Source organism: Odontesthes bonariensis, chromosome 15 (genome assembly GCF_027942865.1).
Source record: "Odontesthes bonariensis isolate fOdoBon6 chromosome 15, fOdoBon6.hap1, whole genome shotgun sequence".
Taxonomy (NCBI): domain Eukaryota; kingdom Metazoa; phylum Chordata; class Actinopteri; order Atheriniformes; family Atherinopsidae; genus Odontesthes; species Odontesthes bonariensis.
Genome location: NC_134520.1, coordinates 36,087,367 through 36,114,083, shown reverse-complemented (window position 1 = coordinate 36,114,083; position 26,717 = coordinate 36,087,367).

Here is a 26,717-nt window from a genome sequence, read left to right as displayed (position 1 = left end):
GATTTCCGTCTTGTAAATGCAAAGAAAAGTGGAAATCTCTCCAAACACCAAATATAAACAACAAAACGTGAAGTTCAGAACCGACAGCTCACGCGGGGAGAGAGATGAAGGACAAAAGAGGAAACAAAGAGACGCTGGCTTCTTCTTTTTCTGTGGTCGTTATGCGTTTCCAGTAGAAATCAGACACACGGTTGGCCTTTTGTCTGACGATCCTCACAAACTGAAACTTTGAAGTCTGCCTCAGCCCTCCAGAGGATGTTTTCCAGCAGGAAGGTGTGATGTGCTGTGAGAAAGAAAGAGTTTGAATGGCTCTGCCTTTCTTTTGTTCTCCTGCAGGCTCCCGGTCCTTTGTGCTCTGTGCAGCAGCGTCCTACAGTGCCCCCTGGTGGCAGATTGGGAGCATTACACCCTGTTTGAGCCACAGCTGGAAGGGAAACAGTTTCTTTGTTGCAGCTGTTGCACTGAAATGAAGCTTCTGCAAAGCATCGTTTCACATTTGAATCGTTTCCAATGCAACGTGGACGGCGGGAACAACGGAGGCCGAGGGGTTCACCCAATTTTCTGTCCAAAAATCCCACAAACAAAGACACGAAACCTCCATCTGTCACCTTTCCAAGGTTTCTCTCTCTCTCTCTCTGTGCGTGTTTCACATTTTAATTTGGCTTCCATAATTAAAAAGAGAACAAACACAACCTTCCCCCGAAGCCCCAGATCCCCAAACAGAACTCCGAAGGATCGGATTCTCATCTGAAATCATTAGCCGGGTTTCGTTAAGGAGGCGATGCCGGAGGAGTCTGCAATTTTACAGTCAGTGAGCATGCAAATAGGCGGGTTATGTTTCTCTGATGGTGCCAACACACACATGAACTGAAGAAGTGGTACAATCTCCTCAATAGGTCGAGCATGCAGAGCCAAAGTAACGCACACACACCCCGGGGCTCCTCACATTCAGAGTTTATTCCTGCCATCTCTTCATGTTAATGACTGCTGTGCAACACGCTGATTACTGCCCCACCTGTGGCTTTGAGCATGACTAACTCCTGCAGAAACAGTTATCTGCCTCCTCTGGTTGGACTAAGAGGAGATTAACCAGAAATACCTGCAAAAATGTTCACATAGGAGGGGGCAGAACTGGGGGGCCTGATAACTGAAGGCTCTGCCTCCCAAACTGGCAGCTGGTTCCACAGAGAGGGGCCTGATAACTGAAGGCTCTGCCTCCCAAACTGGCAGCTGGTTTCACAGAGAGGGGCCTGATAACTGAAGGCTCTGCCTCCCAAACTGGCAGCTGGTTCCACAGAGAGGGGCCTGATAACTGAAGGCTCTGCCTCCCAAACTGGCAGCTGGTTCCACAGAGAGGGGCCTGATAACTGAAGGCTCTGCCTCCCAAACTGGCAGCTGGTTCCACAGAGAGGGGCCTGATAACTGAAGGCTCTGCCTCCCAAACTGGCAGCTGGTTGCACAGAGAGGGGCCTGATAACTGAAGGCTCTGCCTCCCAAACTGGCAGCTGGTTCCACAGAGAGGGGCCTGATAACTGAAGGCTCTGCCTCCCAAACTGGCAGCTGGTTCCACAGAGAGGGGCCTGATAACTGAAGGCTCTGCCTCCCAAACTGGCAGCTGGTTCCTCAGAGAGGGGCCTGATAACTGAAGGCTCTGGGTTAGTTGTGTTTCCATGTAAATATCTGCTGAAATAAGAAGCCATTTTGAAGGTTGCCACTTGCCTTTCTTGTCACAGAGCGGCAGGATCAGCAGTGTCAGGGAATCTGCGTCTCTGGAGACCGACCTGGATCCAGCTGCCTAACAGATGCTGCCTTTCATCTCCGGATTCCTTCCCTCATCACTTTAGCTGCAGTTTCTATCCCTGCTGAGGTTGCCACATTGAATCAAACCCACATCAAATCTGCTGAATCCTCAGGGATGAGCACAACGCAGCCGAACAGGATAAGACGAGAGAAACCTACACCAACAGACCGATGCCTCTCGAGAAAACTTTAAAAGAAGCTGAAAAAGGTTTTTAAAAAGAAAACGCTGACACCCTCTCACATCTGAAGACGTTTGAAGTCACAGACTAAACATCTTGCAGGGTCATTATTCGCAAGATTATTGGAAACACCCAACAGAAGCTCTGGGCTGTGTTTGAAACCGCTTACTACTCCTACTACTCCTACTACTCATACTAACTTTTTAAGTTAGTATGCGAGTTTGAGTAAGCAGATTTCCCGGATGCATACTAGATTCTCTGAAATGTTGGGTATGCATCATGAGGTTACTACTCATACTCAAACTACCCAAGATGCAACGTAACGGGACGTCGCCGATCGTCATTTCCTGTCAAAACGGCAGTTTCAAGCTAGCTACAACGAGGGTAGGTTCACTTCCTGTTTTCAAAACAAAAGCACCAATTGTATGGTAATGGCTTTCCCTATGATAAAAGGCAACGGGTATTTTATTTTGTGAAAATAACAGGAAGTGCGTTAGCTCACTGCGGCTAGCTTTAGTAGCGCCGAATTTGTGGGAACAAAATTGTAAACAGCCGGTATTTTGTCAGGTTTTCAACACGTTGGGGATCTAAACGACTACTTTCTCACCTGAAAATGTTTCAAATGTTGCTAAAGTTTACAGAGTTTAGAGCTTAAGGGAAATCAGCTTCAGGCCGGCTGATTTCGGCTCGGGCAGGAGCGCAATGCATTGTGGGTAAACACTCTGCATACAATTGGTGCTTTTGTTTTGAAAACAGGAAGTGAACCTACCCTCGTTGTAGCTAGCTTGAAACTGCCGTTTTGACTGGAAATGACGATCGGTGACGTCACGTTACGTTGCATCTTGGGTAGTTTGAGTATGAGTAGTAACCTCATGATGCATACCCAACATTTCAGAGAATCTAGTATGCATCCGGGAACTTCTCGCTTACTCAAACTCGCATACTAACTCAGAAAGTTAGTAGGAGAAGTATGCGGTTTGGAACACATCCCAGGAGACGAGACCAAGACACCTGAGAACATCTCGGGGTCATGATAAGAAACAAGAATCCAGCAGAATCGAACACTGAGGACTGAAAAATAAGAGCGAACACAAAGAATAAAGCTCAAAGAAAACAAAGAAAGCTGCCTCTGCTACCTCGATTCAATTTCCTGTTGTCTAATAAAACCAGGGATGAGCCTGTGTGGTCCCCTGTTAATGGTTATCATCTGCACTCGCCTCCTCCCCCCCCCCACAGTTATCCTCGTATCCACACCGGTCCAGAGGGACGTCTACACAAAGAGAAGAAGCTTCCCCGCTGCACCACCTGCAGTCTGCGGAAACAAAGGTACATCAGGAGTGAGGCTTTGAGATGCCAGATAACCACGCTCCCATATTTGGGGAAGGTTATGGGACCCAGAGGAGGGCTAAGAGGAAATTACTCCCCTTATAAACCATTTTCTGGCTCTGATTTGAGCAAACAACCCCCCCCAAAGTGTGTAATACGTGGGTTTCACCGAAAACAGCATTAGCCTTTCAGAAGGAGCTTTGATCAAAGATGAGCGTTTTAAACCACAAAAGGCCGAGTGTGTAACGGTTTAACCCGATCAGTCGGATTTACTCAGCAGCGCTGTAAAGAGTTTCAGGATTTCTCATGTTTTTCTGTCATTTTATACACACAGAAACAGCAGAAAGGTTTATGAAAGTAGTGAATTTAATCAGCTGATGTGGTGACATCACTGATGACATCACTGCTCCTTGGATTCCACAGCTTGTAGAGAACATTGGATTCTGAACACATTTCCACATGTTTTTCTGTTATTTTTCTGAACTCATGAACACAACTATGAACAAAGCTGTTCCAGCTTCTGATCTTTTTCGTGTTTTTCTGTCATTTTATCCACATAAAAACAACAGAAAATCAGTAAAACGTCTTTCCATCAGTGGCCAAGAACTGGTGTTCATCTCTGTTAGTTTCATCTGTTCTCAGAGTCCAGAGGTCTTCAGTTAGGAAGAGGGACGGCAGCTCAGTGGGCTCAGCATCTGGCACATCTGTCTCCTCGATGGCCAACAGGCTCATCAGAGTGTCTGACCCCCCCGGTACTTCATCAGGACTCAGAGAAACCCAGTCCTCATTACTGCTGACACACTGGTTTCCATTCAGACCCCCCTGAGCCCCGTCTACCTCCACCTTTAACTACTGTGGTGGACATCCACCACAGTAGTTGTTGTTTTTTTGGTTTCCTGTTTGGACAACCACTTCTTCTACTGAATTACAACCACAAATAGATTATCCTTTACTGCCCCCCTGTGGTGACACCACACGGACGAGTTTACTCGCTTCAAACATCAACTGAAACGGGTCTGATTAGGTTTTTTTTTGTTTTTGTGTCTCTTAAAAAATAAATAAATAAAAAGAATAGATAAATAAAAAATACAATAATAATTTAAAAAAAAAGTAAAATTAAAAAATTGAATAAATGAAAAAAAAAGAAATCGCTTCAGATTTGCTTCACAAGTAAATCTGAACTCGATCACTGGTGCACACGGACAGAGGCTGAGTGGATAAAACACCACACCACCTGCCAAGGTTTAGTTTACCTCAGTGGTTAAATTAGCAAAATAATAATAATAATAATAATAATAATGATAAGCTGGTGCCTCCAAACCCTCTGATTGGGAAACTACAGCTCTGTTAATCAGTCAAATCAAGAAAAACTGATGTTCTCTGCTCTTTTTACAGTCTTCAGTTCCGATATAAATGCAGCTGTGAGCATCTGTGCCACCATCTGAAGACTCACTCAAACTTTTTAGCCTTAAAGGAATGTCTCAGATGGTTTTTGTGTCTTACCTGAAGCAGAAACCGTTCTGCACCGAGGCTGGAGCGTATCCCAGCTGTCATTGGTTTAAAGGGGGGGCACGCACCGTTTCATCGTTTCCTGGCATCAAAGGGAAAATAATGTGTCGAAACAATTATCTTTAAAACCAGTTCTGGCACATCGGAGCGTCCCTGGTAGATAATTAAAGATTATTGTCAGGAGGCTTCCCATCAATGCAAAAACTAACATTTTGAGTTCAATTGTTCAAAGTTAATTCTTTGTTTTCTGTGCTTCTGGCCACAACAACAAACTACGATGATGAACAAATAAGCAAGCTTTTATTTACGGCTTTTTAACTTCCATAATCTTCCAATTTATCTTTTTAACATGGACTCGTGACCAGAGGTGGGTAGTAACGAGTTACATTTACTTGAGTAAGTTTTTGAAAACATACTTCTAGGAGTAGTTTTAAATCTCTATACTTTTTACTTTTCCTTGAGTAGATGTGTGCAGCAGAAACTGTCCTCTTACTCCGCTACATTAGGCTACAATGAGCTGGTTACTTTTCTTCTTACCTCTTTGGTATTCTACGCCTCATTATTTTTATCCCCCCGCGTACGCCTCATTTTAATGTTTTATTCTGACAGAGAGAGAGACTTCCGCCAAAGGCTCTACCACCTGACTGTGTTCCACCAATCAGACGCAGCCGTGCAGTCTGGTCACGTGACCTTACTCGATCTCAGCGGCGGGACGGGTTAGCTTTAGCATTAGCAGTCGTAGCAAACAAACAAAGAAACAGATGAAAAATGTCAGAACCAACGGTGGGAAATGAAGACGCAGACGAGGCCTCATACTGAAAGCATGTTTAGCTTACAAAGAGTGAGAAACAGCAGCTACATTATGTGTCTTCTGTGGCAACCAAAACAAACGCACATTTCTGCAGAAACTCAACATCTAACTTGAGGAAACATGTAGCGCTAAGTTTCCTAAACTCGTTTTTCCCCCCATGGATAGATGAATGTTTGTTTTTTAGGTTACATATGGGTTACATATGTTTTAAACATTTCCTAAGTCTCTTTTATTTTTTATTCAAGTTCTTGAATTTACCTGGATTATTTTAATTTAAGCTATTTTGTAATTAATGAATTCATTTTAATTTATTTGATCAATTGGATGAACTCTAATTTGCCTAAAGATGATTATTTAGTATTTTTGTCTGTCTGATTGAATGCTTGTGTTAACAAATAAATCAGACGTTACTCAACAGTTACTCAGTACTTGAGTAGTTTTTTCACCGAGCACTTTTTTACTCTTACTCAAGTAATTATTTGGATGAATACTTTTTACTTTTACTTGAGTCATACTATTCTGAAGTAACAGTACTTTTACTCGAGTACAATTTTTGGCTGCTCTACCCACCTCTAAACTGGTGGTGAAAACAGGAAACAAACATTTCTCTGGTTTGGTGGCTTGGGTAAAGAAATCTGTACTAACCGGTAAGCTGTTGCATTGTGACTTGGAATAAGTTTCCGGTGGTGAACCTAACTTGTTGTGGCTTTTCCTTCAGGTTGCTGCTTGGTGAATCACCAGCCACTCCGGTCTTTCACTTTAGGAGAACAAAGGAAGCAGCAATGAGAGGAGACGGGAGCTTTTAAGCAGGAAACACCGGATCAGCCACAGGTGATGCCGATGAGTGATCAAGGCACCACGAGCCGGCACGCCCACCAGAAACAGGAGAGAATCAGAGAAACCATGGATGCACTGGAAAAAAATCTAAATCTTACTAAGTATATTTGTCTCATTGAGTATCTCATTACACTTAATATAAGACACAACTGCCTAACAAGCACCATTTCAGCCAGATATAGGGACTCGTTTGAAGACAATACATCTGGAATATCTTGTTAAGTGAAAAAGTCTTGAAAACAAATTGTTTTAAGTCATATTTCACATGAAACAAGCTTTTTTTTTTTACATTTGAAGAGGTTTGTAAGCTAATTTCAAGATCACTTTTAACTGAAAAGTCCTAAATATCACATTTTATTTCAAGAAATCTTGACAAGCCGATTTTCACTAGTTCCATTGGCAGATTTTTTTGCTTATTTCAAGCAAAAACGTCTTTTATTTGTTGTTTTTTTTAACTTATTTTTGGAGGGGCATTTTTTCCAGTCTGTATTATTAGTGGATAGTATTGGAGCCGTTATATCCCGAATATCCACTGGAAAACTGTTTGGATGATCCCCCATAAATATTTAATTGTAAACAAGGTGAAGGAAGGAAGTGTCATTTAAAATTCTACATGAAATTTACCTGCTAAGCTCTATATGGTAAAATTTAAAAGAGACATAAATACTAATTTTAGTTTCTGTAATGGCCTTCCAGAAACTGTGACGCATCTATTTTGGCTCCGCCCCTTTCACACAAAGGTTTTGGATGGAGTTTAGCAGGTTTATAATGACCATATTTTAAGGAATTTTTCCATATGCTGGGAAAATGTTTTATTTTGTTTCTATAGATTCCCCAGAAAGGATGCTAAATGTTTTTTTTTTCATAATAAACTTATTCTTTTTTGCAAAATTTTATATTCATAAATGGAAATTTGCTAATAAAACATCATGTTTTCCCCATTTTATTAATGATATAGAACTATATTTTAAAATCAATAACTATAGAAAAGGCTCTAAGGACAATTTCTACATGTACATCTTTGCATGTTTTCATCTAACACCCCTGGTTGTTTGTTTGTTTACGTAACTGTCATATTATATTGTATACTTATATCTGTTTAAATAAAGTTTAAAAAAAATGAAGAAAAAAAAATTATTAGTGGATACGGCGCCGCCTCTCAGCCGGCACGCCGATTTTTCCCAGTGGCCACTCGTGGTATTGCAACTAAAAATCCCCTGTGGCCCAAAAAGCATGTTTCCCATAGACCGCAACAGTAAACGAGACGCCTGTAAAACTGTTCACAGGACGCCTCCAGCTGTAACTGCTGTTATTCACTAACCTTTGTATTCTATATTTTTAAGTCATGGACTTTTTATCCGTCAAAAAGTTTTCTAACGGCCAGAAAAGTCTCTTTTCCCAGCGTGACGTCACAGCTGTGTACGTGAACTGTGATGTGTACGCACGTGCACGTCCTCATCACCCCGTGGCATGATGGGAGGCCCCAAAGCATCATGGGGGGTGACTCTACTGCGCATGCTCTATGGGCCGAAGAACGCGGAAGTCAGAAACTTTTTCCAGGAGAGAAACTCCATTGAAATCAACGGCGGCCATTTTGTGGTCCGGTCTCCAGTTCATATAATACATCCATGATGTCATTTTTTGGGGCTTTTGATGAAAGGGAGTAAAAATGGGTAAAAACCGTTGCCAGAAATACATATAAACACATATAAACGGGGGTGGACTGGGGAGAAAAAGTGGTCTTGAGAACCATCGGTAAATTAACTGGTTATCTCGAGAAAACCATCAAAAAAAAGGTTTATACGTACCACGTCCGCTCTGGGCTTCCGTAGTTTCAGGCAGAGTCTCACAGTAAAACATGTGCTGGTGGCAGAAATATGTTGTTTGGTCTATGACTGCATCCAGGAAATATGACGTAATGATGCTTTTATTGACAGATTTAAGTCTAAAGGACTGTACACACGAAGGCAGAAGATGCTAAATAAGCAGCTAACGAGCTAGCTATTTATTTCCCTTGTTTTGTATGATGTCAGTTGAAGAAAATGTTGCGCAACCTGCAGGACAATCACATGACTGATAGGTGGAAAAGAGAAAACCTGTTGGTCTGATCGAACCGTTGGAGACATTTTTGGAGTCTTGAAAACATGTAAATTTATCATTTTTGAGCATGCAAGACAGCTTTATGTAATGCAAAACAGACGCATTATGGTTTTGTAGCGCAGGAAGAACATTAGCAACGTTTTGTGCTGTGGAGCAATTAAGTTATTTCACATTCTGCTGTGTCCAAGTTGGTGAAGTTATCACACAGTGGCTGTAAAATCCTCAAACATGCCTGCCGCCATCTGTAAGCGCCTCACGCTGCCCCATTAAAGGGAAGAAGAAGAAGTCCTGAAACGCACGGCGGGAACACTGAGGTGGATCCTGTGCTGATCTCAGTGAGGTATCTTATTCATGCGGTTTTCCTCCTGATGGTTCGCCTGTCAGTCTCTCACTCGGGGAGATACCGGGTCGAGCCAAAGGTCCGACCGCCGGGAGCAACTCGGGCGCGTTGCCCAAGGACGCGTCAACGAGCTGACAGGAGGAGCTCGAACCCTGAGATTAGAGGAGGCCGACGCAGCCGGCTCAATGGTTTCATCCGTCTAAGAGCGGCGAGGCGGTGGCTCGGCGGCGGCGGCTCGGCGGCGGCTCGGCGGCGGCTCGGCGGCGGCGGCTCGGCGGCGGCTCGGCGGCGGCGGCTCGGCGGCGGCTCGGCGGCGGCTCGTCCTGCTGAAGCATCGGCTCAGCAGATGGGCTGATTCTGGGGCTTCCACCCACAGCAGCAATGAGCAGGTTTTTTTTTTTTTCAACTTTATTTTTTATTGAACAACATCGCCACAGAAAAATACATGTTCGAGTTGTTAAAGTTTTTTTTTTTTTTTCCATTCTGCTAGATCATAAAACAAAGACAACAATGACATGAGCCGCATTCCCACTGTAGGAACCTTCTGCAGATCCTAGAACCTTTTCAGGAACGGGGCCGTTTTTTCTCACTTTCACACATACAGGAACTAGGGACCGCGGCCCTCGGGAACTAGGAACCGCGGCCCTCGGGAACTAGGAACCGCGGCCCTCGGGAACTAGGAACCGCGGCCCTCGGGAACTAGGGGCCGCAGCCCTCGGGAACTAGGGGCCGCGGCCCTCGGGAACTAGGGGCCGCGGCCCTCGGGAACTAGGGACCACGGCCCTCGGGAACTAGGGGCCGCGGCCCTCGGGGAAATAGGGTCCGCGGCCCTCGGGAACTAGGGACCACGGCCCTCGGGAACTAGGGGCCGCAGCCCTCGGGGAAATAGGGTCCGCGGCCCTCGGGAACTAGGGACCACGGCCCTCGGGAACTAGGGGCCGCGGCCCTCGGGAACTAGGGGCCGCGGCCCTCGGGGAACTAGGGACCGCGGCCCTCGGGAACTAGGGGCCGCGGCCCTCGAGAAATAGGGACCGCGGCCCTCGAGAAATAGGGACCGCGGCCCTCGGGAACTAGGGACCGCGGCCCTCGGGAACTAGGGACCGCGGCCCTCGGGAACTAAAGAAAGGGACGCAGTGCGGCGTTCACTCGAGGTGATCTGATGACGCACATCCAAGCAGATGTGCACGAAGCCAGTGAAGAAGAGTCGTCTCCCGAAGCTGCCGCCAAGGTCGGGAAGGAGCGACGAAGAAGTCCGACGAGGAGGAGAAAGTGGACCGAGAGAAGAACAGATGGAGAGAATGAGCCCATCAAGGTCAGCTGAGGTTAAACGACATAACCCGGAAGTCAGAAACTTTTCCGGCGTATGCGCCAGGCGCGCAACTCCATTGAAATCAACGGCGGCCATTTTGTGGTCCGGTCTCCAGTTAATATAATACATCCATGATGTCATTTTTTGGGGCTTTTGATGGCGTCTTTGTTGCCTCTTCAACATGACAACAAATTCATGTGTGCGGCTGTACTAATGAGGAGGGCTCACGGTGGTGTTACATTCCACACCTGTAGGGGGAGCCGAAGAGCAAAGAACGAGCCCGTTTCTTTACTTTAAAAAGCAGTTAAAACGCAGTTTCAGGCCGAAACTTACAGTAAAACATGCGGTGGTGGCAGAAATATGTTGTTTGGTTTATGATCGTAATGATGCTTTTATTGACAGATTTAAGACTAAAGGACTTTACACACTAAGGCAGAAGATGCTAACTAAGCAGCTAACGACCTAGCTATTTATTTCCCTTGTTTTAATTTTTTGATTAAAATTAATTAATTAATTAAATGTTTTGATTTAATTACATTTTTAAGTAAAAAATATAAATAAATAAAACCTGCATTAATGCGCAATAAAATATTAATCGTGTTATATAATTTACGAATTAACGCGATAATAACGAGTTAACTCGCCCAGCCCTACTGGAGATACCTAAAAAAATTGAGCAGGTTTTTAACGGGCTCGCTCACGATGCACACGAACAAGCAGATGTGCACGAAGCCAGTGAAGAAGAGTCGTCTCCCGAAGCTGCCGCCAAGGTCGGGAAGGAGCGACGAAGAAGCCCGACGAGGAGGAGAAAGTGGACCGAGAGAAGAACAGATGGAGAGAATGAGCCCATCAAGGTCAGCTGAGGTGATCAGAAAGAAACCGTCCTTCACTCATCCGTCCGTCAGTCCTGACGCCGCCACACGGCCTGATGAGACTCATTCATTAAGAGGCGAAGGCTTTGGTATGCAGCCACCTCCGCCGCATCCCAATTACCTCGGGTCTAATTGATGTTAGATTTATTAAAGTTAATGAGCCAGCCGGCCATCTGTTGAGCAGCTGAGGCAGCACAGGGGACGATGGGCGGCGAGGGCAGAAGAACAACGACGGAACGAGCTACAAGGGCAGATCGGGCCGGCAGAAACGGGAGGGAACAAAGAGAGCTCCTCTCCTGCCTCCACATCCCTGTTTTTACCACTCTCCCATACGTCTCACATCCCTTTTATGGCGTTCATATTTCAACAATATGGCTCTATATGTGGCGGCCGCGTATATGACACGTGATTAACTGCCCCCAACCAGCTCTGTGGGTCCGATAAATCTCAAATATATATATTTTACAGACTTATATACTTCTCAGAGTCGGAGATGGAATTTTAATTTGAGACGGCGGATCCTGCTGCCGGCCGGCCGGCATTTTATTTCTTCTCCCCGGTCTAATGATGGAGCGCTGAGCTCCTCCTGACTCCCTTTGGGGGGGCACCGTCCTCCTGTTGGTCTGTCAGAATAACAAATACTGTCCAGTTTTAGAAAAGAACAGAACTAAATTCATTTTATTTCATCGTGTTCCATGTGACACAGTTTTTACATAAAGTGTCCGGAGTCCCGACAAGAAGTTCCGACCAGGAGTCGCTCATTGACTCTGTAGCGCCCCCGAGGATGCTTAAAAAAGGTCCCCGCATTGGGGTTAGTTTAGCGTGGGACGGCAAAATTCGGTACACTCATTCATCAGGCCCAGACGCACAAAAAAGTCTCATGCCGCCATGGTCTCACGCCCACAGGAAGGCGGCCATTTTGGATGGAAAGTGCGTTTTCGTGCCAGTTTTGACCGATTCCACGCCTTGCATAAGATCGAACTCCTCCTACAGGTTTAATGCTACAGACTTCAAACTTGGCCAGGTTACTCTTAAGACATGGGGGGGGGGGGGGAATCATGAGGAAACTTTTTCAAAACTTAAAGGGCGTGGCCGTGGCGACGCCTCAAAGTTCGATGACTCGCCACAAAAAATGAAGTCGCTTATAACTCCCACATACATTATCCAGTCTGTCCCAAACTTCATACGGTGAATGCTGGACCCAGCCTGAATACGGACATATTATCATAACGACATCCACCTATAGCGCCACCTGCTGGTGGTTGGGAACTTCTTTTTTTTTTCCACAACTCGCATTTGATCGAACTCCTCCGTCAGATTTAATGGTAACAGCTCCAAACTTGGCCAGGTTACTCTTAAGACATGGGGGGGAAAAATCATGGCGAAACTTTTCCAAACTCTGAACGGTGTGGGCGTGGCCAGGCGGTGAAAATCGTGTGATGGCGTTTGTGATTTGAAAGCCTTATCGTCATCGCAAGGTCATGAAACTTGGCACACACGTCCACCCTGACGACCTCGTAAGTATGTGAAGGGTATCGTGTGTGGGCGGAGCTAAATGGCTCAGTGGCGCCCCCTAGAAATGTTCAAAAACCCCAACGTGCGCTCATCTCGGTCCCGCATACAGCTGCTTGCAGCTTTAATTGACACTTTGCTCCATTCACCTTCGATCCAAACACAGCATCTCCATCTCCACAGCTCGCTCCATCCCACCTCACACAGAGAGAAACGAACATGTGGACAGGAACCGGCGGTACTTATGGAATATCGCCCACAGCTGGTCCTTCTCAAAGCACATGGATCCCATCTTTTCCTCATCCAAAAAGGTCAAAAAGTTGAAGGGTTTGGAGTAGAAATCGAACATTTGGCATGAGTGTGTGTGTTTTCCTGCGCTGCCGCCTGCTGTTTAATTATACTTACATCAGAAATGGATGTGGCGCCGCTTCAGTCGGCCCTCCAAGAACGAGCCGGATAAATCTCACGGGGAAAATGAGGACGGCTAATGGCGTCGGCAACTAAATGTCCTCTCAATTTACGAGGCTTGACTCCACATTAACACACCTTCACCATAGAGGAGCTTCAGCAGGGGTTAATGTTATCATCTAACATCTGCACCCACATTCAGCCCCGTCCCCGGCTGCTGGGGGCAGATTCATATTAAAGGGGGCATATCTCCGTTATTGTTGAGGCTGTTTCTCCAACCGCGAACGTTTTGTTTACAGAGACACAAAGAAAACGTTCAAATAAAAATGTGGCTCGTTATTTTTAAAGCATTACGGGAGAATGTTGCCAGTTTGGGAGGCAGAGCCTTCAGTTATCAGGCCCCTCTCTGTGGAACCAGCTGCCAGTTTGGGAGGCAGAGCCTTCAGTTATCAGGCCCCTCTCTGTGGAACCAGCTGCCAGTTTGGGAGGCAGAGCCTTCAGTTATCAGGCCCCTCTCTGTGGAACCAGCTGCCAGTTTGGGAGGCAGAGCCTTCAGTTATCAGGCCCCTCTCTGTGGAACCAGCTGCCAGTTTGGGAGGCAGAGCCTTCAGTTATCAGGCCCCTCTCTGTGGAACCAGCTGCCAGTTTGGGAGGCAGAGCCTTCAGTTATCAGGCCCCTCTCTGAGGAACCAGCTGCCAGTTTGGGAGGCAGAGCCTTCAGTTATCAGGCCCCTCTCTGTGGAACCAGCTGCCAGTTTGGGAGGCAGAGCCTTCAGTTATCAGGCCCCTCTCTGTGGAACCAGCTGCCAGTTTGGGAGGCAGAGCCTTCAGTTATCAGGCTCCTCTCTGTGGAACCAGCTGCCAGTTTGGGAAGCACAGTTGTTGTAATTTGATGCTATATGAATAAAGTTGAATTGAACTTCTTCCAGCACATAAAAAGCACCAAATGATGATGATGCGCTACAACAGTCATTTAATATAAAATGTCACCATCATGTTGGCTGAAATCTGAACAGAGTAAGTTTGGATGGAGCTTTGGAGAAGTTTTTCTGTAATAAGTCGGCTGATGTTCCTCTGAGGTTGGCTGGACTCCACAGGATGTTTTACACGGCCTGGGAATCAAACTACCGACCTTCTGACTGTCAGACTCAGAGGCATCCCAGCTGGTAAACACCAGGATTCCTCACGACAACCATTGGACAATAAAATGCTGAATAGCAGAGATGGGGACTCGAGTCGCTGTTTTTATGACTTGTGACTTGACAAAAAATAAAAGGCTCGAGACTCGACTCAGACTTAGAAGTTAAAGACTCGGCACTTGACCTGACTTGAGACACGATGACTTGAATGACTTGAGAGTTATTCAGTTCATGTTTTCAGTTTGAATATAAAATTAATAAATTAATTAAAAAATAACATGGATTACCCGGTAGGAGCGCAGGCTGAGAATGGCGTCCTGATTGGATCCCTACCCTGTCAATCAGCCATGCCCTCTCTGCATACCTTAGTGTTTATTGGAGAGAATAAACACAGATCAGATTAAGGGTGGGCGATATGGGCAAAAAAAAATATCTCGATATTTTTTAGGATTTTCACGATAAAGATATTTTGACGATATTTAAAAAAAAAAATTGAAACTTGCGTTAAGATCACAATAAAATGAACAAAAGCATGCAAGTCTAAGCACACACGGCCGGTACAGTGAAACTGCGAATGGCTCATTAAATCAGTTATGGTTCCTTTGATCGCTCTACCGTTACTTGGATAACTGTGGCAATTCTAGAGCTAATACATGCAAAACGAGCGCTGACCTTCGGGGATGCGTGCATTTATCAGACCCAAAACTCATGCGGGGTGCCGCGGCCGCTTTGGTGACTCTAGATAACCTCGAGCCGTTTCTCAGGCTACTTCTCCCTCCGGAGAGGGAGCCTGAGAAACGGCTACCACACCCAAGGAAGGCAGCAGGCGCGCAAATTACCCACTCGGGGAGGTAGTGATGAAAAATAACAATACAGGACACTTTAAATCCTTTAACGGGGATCAATTGAAGGGCAAGTCTGGTGCCAGCAGCCGCGGTAATTCCAGCTCCAATAGCGTATCTTAAAGTTGCTGCAGTTAAAAAGCTTGTAGTTGGATCTCGGAAAAAAAAAAAAAATATATATATATATATATATATATATATATATATATATATATATATCGATATTGCAAAATTACTCATCGTCAAAATAACATTCACGATAATTTCGCAAACGATACATATCGTCCACCCCTATATCAGATATGCAACATGTCAGCGGGACCGAGAGTCGTTGTCTTCGGCTTTCATAATCACCGTTTTGACGGCAAAAGACGAACAGCGCAGTGCAAGACATGCGGCATCAACATCTCAGACCAGTGTTGTATAAAGTCCTGAAATCTCACACTCAAGTAAAAGTATAGGTTCCCCTCCAAAATATGACTTTGGTAAAAGTCCAAGTCACTGACTGAAATGTTACTGGAGTTAAGTACAAGACGTTTCGGATACTTTAAGACTTTAAGTATGAGAATTACTGTAAAAATAGATGTACTTAAGTAATGCAAATGCAGTTTGAATGACATTTTTTATATTTTGGTAAACTTTGAAGGTCAAATACAAGTAAGGTCAGTGCTGAAAATGAGGCGTACATTACACCATTAAGAAAAAAATTAAACAAAAGAGGCTGCTGCTGTTATTGCCATCATTATAAACAAAATTTAAAGAAAAAACTGAAGCTTATCTGGCATCTGAAGAGGAAGACCTTTTTTGTAAAACTACCTTAAAACCTAAAAAAGGGAGTTTCTGTAAGATAGGATTTCCACGTCTTTGGGCAGGCAGAACATGCATGGGGTCAAAACACTGTTGCGTTTTTTCTCTCTCTTTTTTTTTTTTGTAACGAGTAACTAAACCGAACAATGAAAATGTATCGGAGTAAAAGTATGCAATTAAGTTCGGAAATATAGTGAAGTAAAAGTGAAAGTTGTCAAAAAAATTTTAAACTTGAGGAAAGTACAAAGTATTCCAAAATATACTTAAGTCCAGTAGTGAAGTATTTTTACTTTGTTACTATACAACACTGTCTCAGACAGCCAGACGACAACTTCCAACTTTATTCCTCATTTGAAGATCCATTCTGACCAGTAAGTGCTGTCAAATTAGCTAATATTATCCTGTTAGCCTAGTCCAGAGATACTCACTATTTTTCTCACCAGAGCCACATTGGCAGCAAAATCAAGGGAAGAGCCACTTTTACCACAACATACTAAAGTCCCCTTTAGCAAATATACATTTCTACATATAAAACATCCGACAAAAAAAAGAAACAACACAGCCAATGCATTTTCAAATCAGACCACATTTACCTTAATACTGGGCTGAGCGGAAGCTGGCGTGCATGTCCTCGACTTTCCTCATGTTGTATTTGTAGTTTGTTGTTGTAATCATAGTGAGACATTCAGGATGAGCATGGTCTTTGTGCTGGTTTTTGCCTTTTTTTAATTAAAAACCGATCCATTGTGCCTGCATCTCGCGCTGGCTAAAGGAGCTAGCGTGCTCTGGCTAAAGGAGTTAGCGTGCGCTGGCTAAAGGAGCTAGCGTGCGCTGGCTAAAGGAGCTAGCGTGCTCTGGCTAAAGGAGCTAGCGTGCTCTGGCTAAAGGAGCTAGCGTGCGCTGGCTAAAGGAGCTAGCGTGCGCTGGCTAAAGGAGCTAGCGTGCTCTGGCTAAAGGAGTTAGCGTGCTCTGGCTAAAGGAGTTAGCGTGCTCTGGCTAAAGGAGCTAGCGTGCGCTGGCTAAAGGAGCTAGCGTGCTCTGGCTAAAGGAGCTAGCGTGCGCTGGCTAAAGGAGCTAGCGTGCTCTGGCTAAAGGAGTTAGCGTGCTCTGGCTAAAGGAGCTAGCGTGCGCTGGCTAAAGGAGCTAGCGTGCTCTGGCTAAAGGAGCTAGCGTGCGCTGGCTAAAGGAGCTAGCGTGCGCTGGCTAAAGGAGTTAGCGTGCGCTGGCTAAAGGAGCTAGCGTGCGCTGGCTAAAGGAGCTAGCGTGCTCTGGCTAAAGGAGCTAGCGTGCGCTGGCTAAAGGAGCTAGCGTGCTCTGGCTAAAGGAGTTAGCGTGCTCTGGCTAAAGGAGCTAGCGTGCGCTGGCTAAAGGAGCTAGCGTGCTCTGGCTAAAGGAGCTAGCGTGCGCTGGCTAAAGGAGCTAGCGTGCGCTGGCTAAAGGAGCTAGCGTGCTCTGGCTAAAGGAGCTAGCGTGCGCTGGCTAAAGGAGCTAGCGTGCGCTGGCTAAAGGAGTTAGCGTGCGCTGGCTAAAGGAGCTAGCGTGCGCTGCTGTCAAGTGTGAGGTGGTTTAAGCGGGCTGCGTTGCCAGGTTTAACAGAGCCCCCTTTAGGAAACACCATTAAGCCTTAATTAATACTTAATAAAAATACTTCATACTACAAAAATGCAAACTTAATAAAAATACTTAATACTGTGCAGTATTCGCTGTATGTATTTGAAAAAATGTATTGTTATTGTTACCATATTGTTATAAGCTACTATGCGAGTGCGAGCCGCCAATTAAAGCTCGAGGAGCCGCGCAATGAGTATCTCTGAATTAGGCGGTAGTTAGCTAACGTTAGCTTGATATGATACGGGGTGGCAGCTTACAGTTACTTATATCTTGTCTTTTCACTTTATTAGGATCAGATTCTGCAGGTAAAATTGCAATAATAAGGTGACTTTGACTTGCCCAAGAAAAAATAATTGGGACTTGCACATGTGGGACTTGGTCCCATCTCTGCTGAATAGATTTTCTGAGCACTTGAGTCCCAGAATTTATCTTGAGAATCTGATCCAATGAGATTTAGAAAGCCCAGAAGAGCTGGATGATGGTTTTATTTGATCTTCTTAACGTCTCTGGGACTTCTGGTCACGCTAAGCGCATCGTTCCCGACGGAGCCGGAAGCTAATGTGCATGCTCTGCGAGCCCAAAATGGCAGAAACATGTGTAGCACCCAGATACCTCCTGCAGGAAGATTGGAAAACTTTCCCAGCGTCCGCACCGCTGAGCCACCTTCATTTGAATAAATGAGGTAATCGGATATCCAGCCGTCCTTAATGCATCTGCGGTGGAAGGCTCCAGCTGTGGGGCTCTGCACCTGCTGCACATAACACCCTCACTTTTTATAATCCTGCACCAGCACTGAATTAGGGTCACACATAATTACGTCTGCGGGCTGCAGGAGGCTCTGCCGGCATGAAATAAGGAGTTATGACATACTTTGCATGGCTTCTCACCTATAAGATGCAGAATATTGCAGATAATGCATTGGTGAGGCATCTGATTTAATGCAGTCTAACTACGCAGCACTGTGCTGAGGGGGAATGTGGCGTCCTTGGGTTGTTCTGGTGTCCTGCACCTCTGAGCTGAGGCTGTAACGAGCAACAGTGCTGCAGGAGTGTTATTACCTGAGGCTGTTTTTACAGAGAGAATCCCGTGTGACAGCCAATAACATGCAGTCACACTGCGAAGTCCGTCAGCTTTCTGCCACAGCGGGCGTGTTTTCCAAGACTTTTCCAGGCTGTGCTTTAAACAATAACAGCTTATTTTTTTATTATTATGGCAGAATGTTCATGTTTTTATTTAGGGCTGGGCAGCGATTAAAATGTTTAATCTAATTAATCACATGATTTCCCTGATTAATCACGATTAATGGCACAAGGAACTGTTTTATCTCCATTTTTATTCACCTTATACACCTCTGACTGCAGACATAGTAGTTTGTCCTGTCAGCTGCTGAAGTTCTCAGATGACTCTGCATTAGTGGGCTGCATCAACAATAATAACTATGCTGCATATCAGGCTGAGATAGATCATTTTGTTAACTGTTGTGAACATGCCCATCTCATTTTAAATGTGGAAAAGACCAAGGAACTCATAATTGATTTTAGGAAGAATAAAATTGTTCCAGCCCCTATTTTAATCAAAGGTCATCCTGTAGAAGCTGTCTCCTCCTACAAATACTTGGGAGTCCATCTTGACAGTAAACTGGACCGGAAGGAGAACAGCAGGGTGATTTTTAAGAAGGCCCAATCAAGACTCTTTGTTTTAAGGAAACTAAGGTCATTTGATTTGGGGAGGCCTCTTTTAAACACATTTTATCATGGGATTGTGGCAAGTGTTTTATTTTATGCGGTTATGTGCTGGGGTGGAGGGATTTCACTGGAGGACAGAAACAGGATAAATAAGCTTATCAAGAAAGCGGGGTCCATCACGGGTGTGTGTTTTAATTCGTTGGAGCAAATTTTAGAGGAGCGGACACTGAGGAAGGTGTACAGTGTGCTGAGCATGAACGACCACCCACTGTACAGCTCATTCACAAAGAGTGGCAGGAGCCAAAGGCTCCTCCTTCCTAGGTGCTCCACCGAAAGGTTTAGACGTTCTTTTATTCCTGCAGCTATCAGACTTTTAACAACACCTGCTGAGTGCGCTTTTTAGTGGTTTTATGTGTCTTTACTTGTTGTGGTGATTCTTTGTGTGTTTTTATGATGGACTGTTTCTTGTTTCTTATTTATTTTTAGCTCTTATTTATTTATTATGTGTTTGTCTATGTAATGTGTGGATGACCAGGTGGCATTTAATTTCCCCATTGGGGATTAATAAAGTCTCTCAATCAATCAATCAATTTGTACGCAGAATCCAAAAATTAATCCAAAAGTAGTGCATAGCTTTTAGCATTTAGCTTTATTTTAAATGTGCTGCCATATGAATGAAAGTGCCATAACATTTGTTGTGCAAACACACTTTTAACATCAGCATCTTTCTGTAGTTTTTATGTAGAAGCCTCGCTCCACTGTCTGTTTCCTTGAATGACTTGCTGCTATCAGTTGTGTGTTTTGCCTTTAAGTGATATTTTAGACTGGAACTACTACGCTGAGAAGACAATTCAACTTGGCAGTGTTTACAGATGACTTTGGTTCTGTCGACTCCGCCGTCTGGAAGAACTTTAAAATGAAAATGGCCGAGTAAAAGTTCCGTACCCTTCTCCATGTTTGGTGGATCCGCCGATTACTTTCTTTTCCTGTTCCACAGCAGACAGCAGCAGACTTTTACAAAATAAAAGCCTGTGAGCAGCAGACTTTTACACAATAAAAGCCTGTGAGCAACAGACTTTTACAAAATAAAAGCCTGTGAGCGACAGACTTTTACAAAATAAAAGCCTGTGAGCAGCAGACTTTTACAAAATAAAAGCCTGTGAGCAACAGACTTTTACAAAATAAAAGCCTGTGAGCAGCAGACTTTTACAAAATAAAAGCCTGTGAGCAACATACTTTTACAGAATAAAAGCCTGTGAGCAGCAGACTTTTACAAAATAAAAGCCTGTGAGCAACATACTTTTACAGAATAAAAGCCTGTGAGCAACAGACTTTTACAAAATAAAAGCCTGTGAGCGACAGACTTTTACAAAATAAAAGCCTGTGAGCAGCAGACTTTTACAAAATAAAAGCCTGTGAGCAACAGACTTTTACAATAATAAAAGCCTGTGAGCAGCAGACTTTTACAAAATAAAAGCCTGTGAGCAGCAGACTTTTACAAAATAAAAGCCTGTGAGCAACATACTTTTACAGAATAAAAGCCTGTGAGCAACAGACTTTTACAAAATAAAAGCCTTTGAGCAACAGACTTTTACAGAATAAAAGCCTGTGAGCAGCAGACTTTTACAAAATAAAAGCCTGTGAGCAGCAGACTTTTACAAAATAAAAGCCTGTGAGCAACATACTTTTACAGAATAAAAGCCTGTGAGCAACAGACTTTTACAGAATAAAAGCCTGTGAGCAACAGACTTTTACAGAATAAAAGCCTGTGAGCAACAGACTTTTACAAAATAAAAGCCTGTGAGCAACACACTTTTACAAAATAAAAGCCTGTGAGCGACAGACTTTTACAAAATAAAAGCCTGTGAGCAGCAGACTTTTACAAAATAAAAGCCTGTGAGCAACAGACTTTTACAAAATAAAAGCCTGTGAGCAACAGACTTTTGCAAAATAAAAGCCTGTGAGCAACAGACTTTTACAAAATAAAAGCCTGTGAGCAACAGACTTTTGCAAAATAAAAGCCTGTGAGCAACAGACTTTTACAAAATAAAAGCCTGTGAGCAACAGATTTTTACAGAATAAAAGCCTGTGAACAACTCGTTAGCATGATTCATTTATCATTTATCTTTTTATTGTGTTTGTTAATACCAGTAAAATGTAATAAAAAAACTGTTTTTTCTACTGCTGAGCCCAAATAATCATGGTTTCCCTGTGTAGTTCCCTCAGTAAATGCTGAGTATCTCACACACTGGACCCCTGAGGGCCTGCAGGCTTAATTTCTTCATGCCGGCTGCAGCTATAATGAGCCTGGACTCACTTCAGCTCAGACGGATTCAGCTGGTCACCGAGGAGCCGCTCTGATGGTGAACAGTAAGGAGTAGTTTTAAATCTCTATACTTTTTACTTTTCCTTGAGTAGATGTGTGCAGCAGAAACTGTCCTCTTACTCCGCTACATTAGGCTACAATGAGCTGGTTACTTTTCTTCTTACCTCTTTGGTATTCTACGCCTCATTATTTTTATCCCCCCGCGTACGCCTCATTTTAATGTTTTATTCTGACAGAGAGAGAATGTGTTCAAAACTACATACTTCCATACAACATACTTCCATACTCATCGATCAGACAGTATGCAGAGCGTTTACCCACAATGCATTTCGCTCCTGCCCGAGCCGAAATCAGCCGGCCTGAAGCTGATTTCCCTTAAAGCTCTAAACTCTGTAATAGCTTAAAGCTGCAGTCTGCAGGATTTGTTGTTGTCATACGTAAAGTCCTACTTTTTGGCATTTTAAGAGTTTACATGATCTATCAGAACGCTTGAAGTTGAAAACGGTGACCTCCGTAGTCGCAAAATGCAAGAAATGCTTATTTTTTAACCGAAAAATAAAAAGTTATTCAACTTCCTGTCCCGCCCCATCAAAACACATGAGAACTCGTGCACGTCGAAGTGCACGCCAGATGCGCCTACACGACTCCTCATTCATCAACTCACCTGTCATTTGCGATCATGGAAGACACAGTAAGTAGACTAGCCCGTAATGAAGTTCAATAGTCTAGATAAATAAGCGTGGGGACGAGCCTACCTTGTATCGCGCGTGCACAATCGGTGATTGACAGGCAGCAGAGCCCAGCTCGTAACCTGATTGGTTACCTTTTACCGGTCCGGTCTGCAATTTTGTAAACAAACCTGCTGGCTTTGGAGGGACCTAGCGGGACATATAGGGGACCTAGAGAACTCATTTTTTTTTGTATTGGGGTATTTAATGTACTACTTTCAGAATCCCCGGACAGTTCCAGGCATTATGCTTGAAAAAGAGTTGCAGACTGCAGCTTTAAGAGCCCGGAAACGGGCTTCCACACAGAGCTGCACGCGTTAAAGCTGCAATAAAACCTGCTTTTGACCAACATTAAATGGAGCTCTGCGTCAAAATAGTTTTCAATATCATGTAATGAAATGATTAAAGGCCAGTTTGCAGGCTTGTAATGATCACTCCGGTTGACTGCGCACGTGATGGGATCAGAGACCGGCCTCAGGCCGTCGAGCCTCCGGAGTTTACGGCTCAGAGAGCGGACCGGTCTCCACGTGGACGCCTTTTATTCCAGCTGGCCTGAATGATAACCACACAAGGTCTTACAGCGTGATCTCCCACTGTCGCCCCGTGCTGTAAATTGTGTTTTAAGCCATAAAGACATGGTAGGGGGTAGGGGGGGGAATTCTACTGAAATCCCTTCTTAATGTGGGACACTGGAGGGATAAAATCTCAGTCTTATCACCTGGAAAAAAAAAGAAAATGTGAGGGCAGCGCAGATAGACGGGAGAGGAAATTAGAATGATGGAGGGAAGTGACGGGGGAGGCTGCAGATGAGGAGGAAGAGACGGGAGGCAGCCGATCAAATTTTATGCTCGAGTTATCCCTTTCTCGGCTCCTTGAAATAGCCAAACAATTTACAATCACTCAAAGCATTAACCTTTCACGAGCCGCGGGGACTCATCGTCCATGATGCCGCGATGAGACACTTTGCATGGCCGACGAAACGAGGCGGGGAAAATAACTCATCCGGCGGGGAAAACAAAGGAACGGGGAGGATGGGAAGGAGTCGGGGGGGAACAAGATGTTGGAGAAGGAGGCTCTTCTGTTGGGGATGGCAGATTGGCTCATGCATCAGGGTGAGGGATGGCAGAGCGGCTTCATGGAGACTTCCATGGCCTCCACAAGCTGTAGGTTTTAGCTGTGGGAGGAAGAGGAGGAAGCAGAGGAAGCGGGTTGATTACCATCTCCTGGCAGGGAGCCAGTGTCCAAGCTATTTACTGCATGACAGCCTCTCGTATCTCCATCAATCCCCGACACGAGCAGGGAAACAAGGAGGCGGGAGGGGGCAGGATGAAGGGCTGAGGGGGCGGCGGAGTGTGTTTAAAAAAGGAGACAGGAAAGGAGACAGGAAAGGAGACAGGAGAAGGGAAGGAAGCGAGGAGGCAAAGTAGACAAAGGAGCCAGACAAAGGATTTTAGAACCAATCGGCAAACACAAGCGGAGCTTCATTTCCAAACGAAGGTCAGAGGGAAGTCGCCCAAAACAGTCCCGAAAATAATTAGACGTGATGAAGAAAATCAAAATGCAGCCGACCTACATGAGAGGTTCAGTCCATTTATCTTTTGTGATTAATGGAATGGGACCGAAGCCTCGGAGATGCTGAGGAATGCCTCAGAGCGTTTTTTATTCTCTGTCCCAGCACAAAAAAGGACGAAGAAAGACTTATTTCAGTGTTCTGTGTTGTGTTTTAACTAGGGCTGGGCGAGTGAACTCGTTAATTGTTTAACGCCGATAAATATTTTATCGCGCATTAACGCAGGTTTAATTAATTTATTTACTTTTTTTTAATAATTAATTTAAAATATATATATATATATATATATATATATATATATATATTATTTTTTTGGCAGAGAGAGGGGGAACAACATGCAGCACAGGGCCGTCCGATTCGGGACTCGAACCGGGGCCAGCTGCAGCGAGGACAATAGCCTCTGTACATGGAGCGCCTGCTCAACCCACTACGCCACGGACCCCCCCTGTTTTATTATTTATTTTATTATTGTAAAAGTCTGTTTCTCACAGGCTTTTATTTAGCAAAAGTCTGTTGCTCAGAGGCTTTTATTTTGTAAAAATCTGTTGCTCACAGGCTTTTATTTTGTAAAAGTCTGTTGATCACAGGCTTTTATTTTGTAAAAGTCTGTCGCTCACAGACTTTTATTTTGTAAAAGTCTGTCGCTCACAGGCTTTTATTTTGTAAAAGTCTGTCGCTCACAGGCTTTTATTTTGTAAAAGTATGTTGCTCACAGGCTTTTATTTTGTAAAAGTCTGTTGCTCACAGGCTTTTATTTTGTAAAAGTCTGTCGCTCACAGGCTTTTATTTTGTAAAAGTATGTTGCTCACAGGCTTTTATTTTGTAAAAGTCTGTTGCTCACAGGCTTTTATTTTGTAAAAGTCTGCTGCTCACAGGCTTTTATTTTGTAAAAGTCTGTTGCTCACAGGCTTTTATTTTGTAAAAGTCTGTTGCTCACAGGCTTTTATTTTGTAAAAGTCTGCTGCTGTCTGCTGCGGAACAGGAAAAGAAAGTAATCGGCGGATCCACCAAACATGGAGAAGGGTACGGAACTTTTACTCGGCCATTTTCATTTTAAATTTCTTCCAGACGGCGGAGTCGACAGAACCAAAGTCATCTGTAAACACTGCCAAGTTGAATTGTCTTCTCAGCGTAGTAGTTCCAGTCTAAAATATCACTTAAAGGCAAAACACACAACTGATAGCAGCAAGTCATTCAAGGAAACAGACAGTGGAGCGAGGCTTCTACATAAAAACTACAGAAAGATGCTGATGTTAAAAGTGTGTTTGCACAACAAATGTTATGGCACTTTCATTCATATGGCAGCACATTTAAAATAAAGCTAAATGCTAAAAGCTATACGCTACTTTTGGATTCATTTTTGGATTCTGCGTACAAATGCGATTAATCGTGATTAATCAGGGAAATCATGTGATTAATTAGATTAAACATTTTAATCGTTGCCCAGCCCTAATTTAATCACAAAAAAATGTCTGAAACAAAAATAAAACTCGAACATGTGATCACTGAATCAGTTTGAACCTTTATTTTTCAGATTTTCAGAGTCTTCACTGACCAACAGAACCAAATGATGCAGCAACACTCAGTAAAAGTTGTTCTGGAGTCACAGAAACGAGTTTATAGAATCTACAGTTTAGATTCTCCAACCAGCAGGTTACCTGCTGACATGTGAGGGTGTCAGGGTTGGGTATAAAAGGTTGAAACCATTTGTTTGGACTTTTGTCCATAAATTAGAGTTCAGACCAAAAACCTAATTCCAGATCAGAATTTGTTTGCGTTTCAGAAAAATACGACCTCGAGTTGCTCTTTCAACTAAAGTCCTCAGGGTTCGTTTGACGGCTTAATTACGGTTAAATGTGACAGTTTGATGTCAATATTTCATCATCACTGACCGTTTTGATCTCGTTTGACATCATGTCAGGATTCATCGTGTGACATCGGAGGAAAAGAAGCCACGTGCAGGATCAACAGGCGACGCCAAGGCAGGATGAACAAAAACTGTAAACAGGAAGAAGAAGAACAAACAAAAGAAGAAACATTGGCTGTGTTCGAAACCGTCTACTACATACTCATCGATCAGACGGTATGCAGATCGTTTACCCACAATGCATTTGGCTCCTGCCCGAGCCGAAATCAGCTGGCCTGAAGCTGATTTCTCTTAAGCTCTAAACTCTGTAAACTTTAGCAACATTTGAAACATTTTCAGGTGAGAAAGTAGTCGTTTAGATCCCCAACGTGTTGAAAACCTGACAAAATACCGGCTGTTTACAATTTTGTTCCCACGAATTCGGCGCTACTAAAGCTAGCCGCAGTGAGCAACGCACTTCCGGTTATTTTCACAAAATAAAATACCCGTTGCCTTTTATCATAGGGAAAGCCATTACCATACAATTGGTGCTTTTGTTTTGAAAACAGGAAGTGAACCTACCCTCGTTGTAGCTAGCTTGAAACTGCCGTTTTGACAGGAAATGACGATCGGCGACGTCACGTTACGTTGCATCTTGGGTAGTTTGAGTATGAGTAGTAACCTCATGATGCATACCCAACATTTCAGAGAATCTAGGATGCATCCGGGAACTTAAAAAAGTTAAAGTTAGTAGGAGTAGTAGGAGTAGTATGCGGTTTCGAACACAGCCCAGGAGACAGACCAAGACACCTGAGGACATCTGGGGGTAAAGACAGAATCTAACCCTGAGGACTGAATATCTCCAGAACCAAACCAAGCATTTGGTTCCACATCTGGAGAAAGGAAGGTGTCCCTGTAGCTTCCAGATGTTTCTGAGGAGCTAAAACTAACAGCCAACTTATTATACCTGAGTCGCAGTAATTATCAGACTAAATACGATTAAAGCTGACCGAGATGAGGACGAGGGGGGGATGGATGGAGAGCCGAGGCTGAGTGTGAGATAAAGAGAGACGGATAGAGCCGCATACAAATGACTCATTTTAGCTGATTAGCATCAGCGCTAAGAGCCCTAAGAGGATTGGCCCCCGATGAGCTGCTGC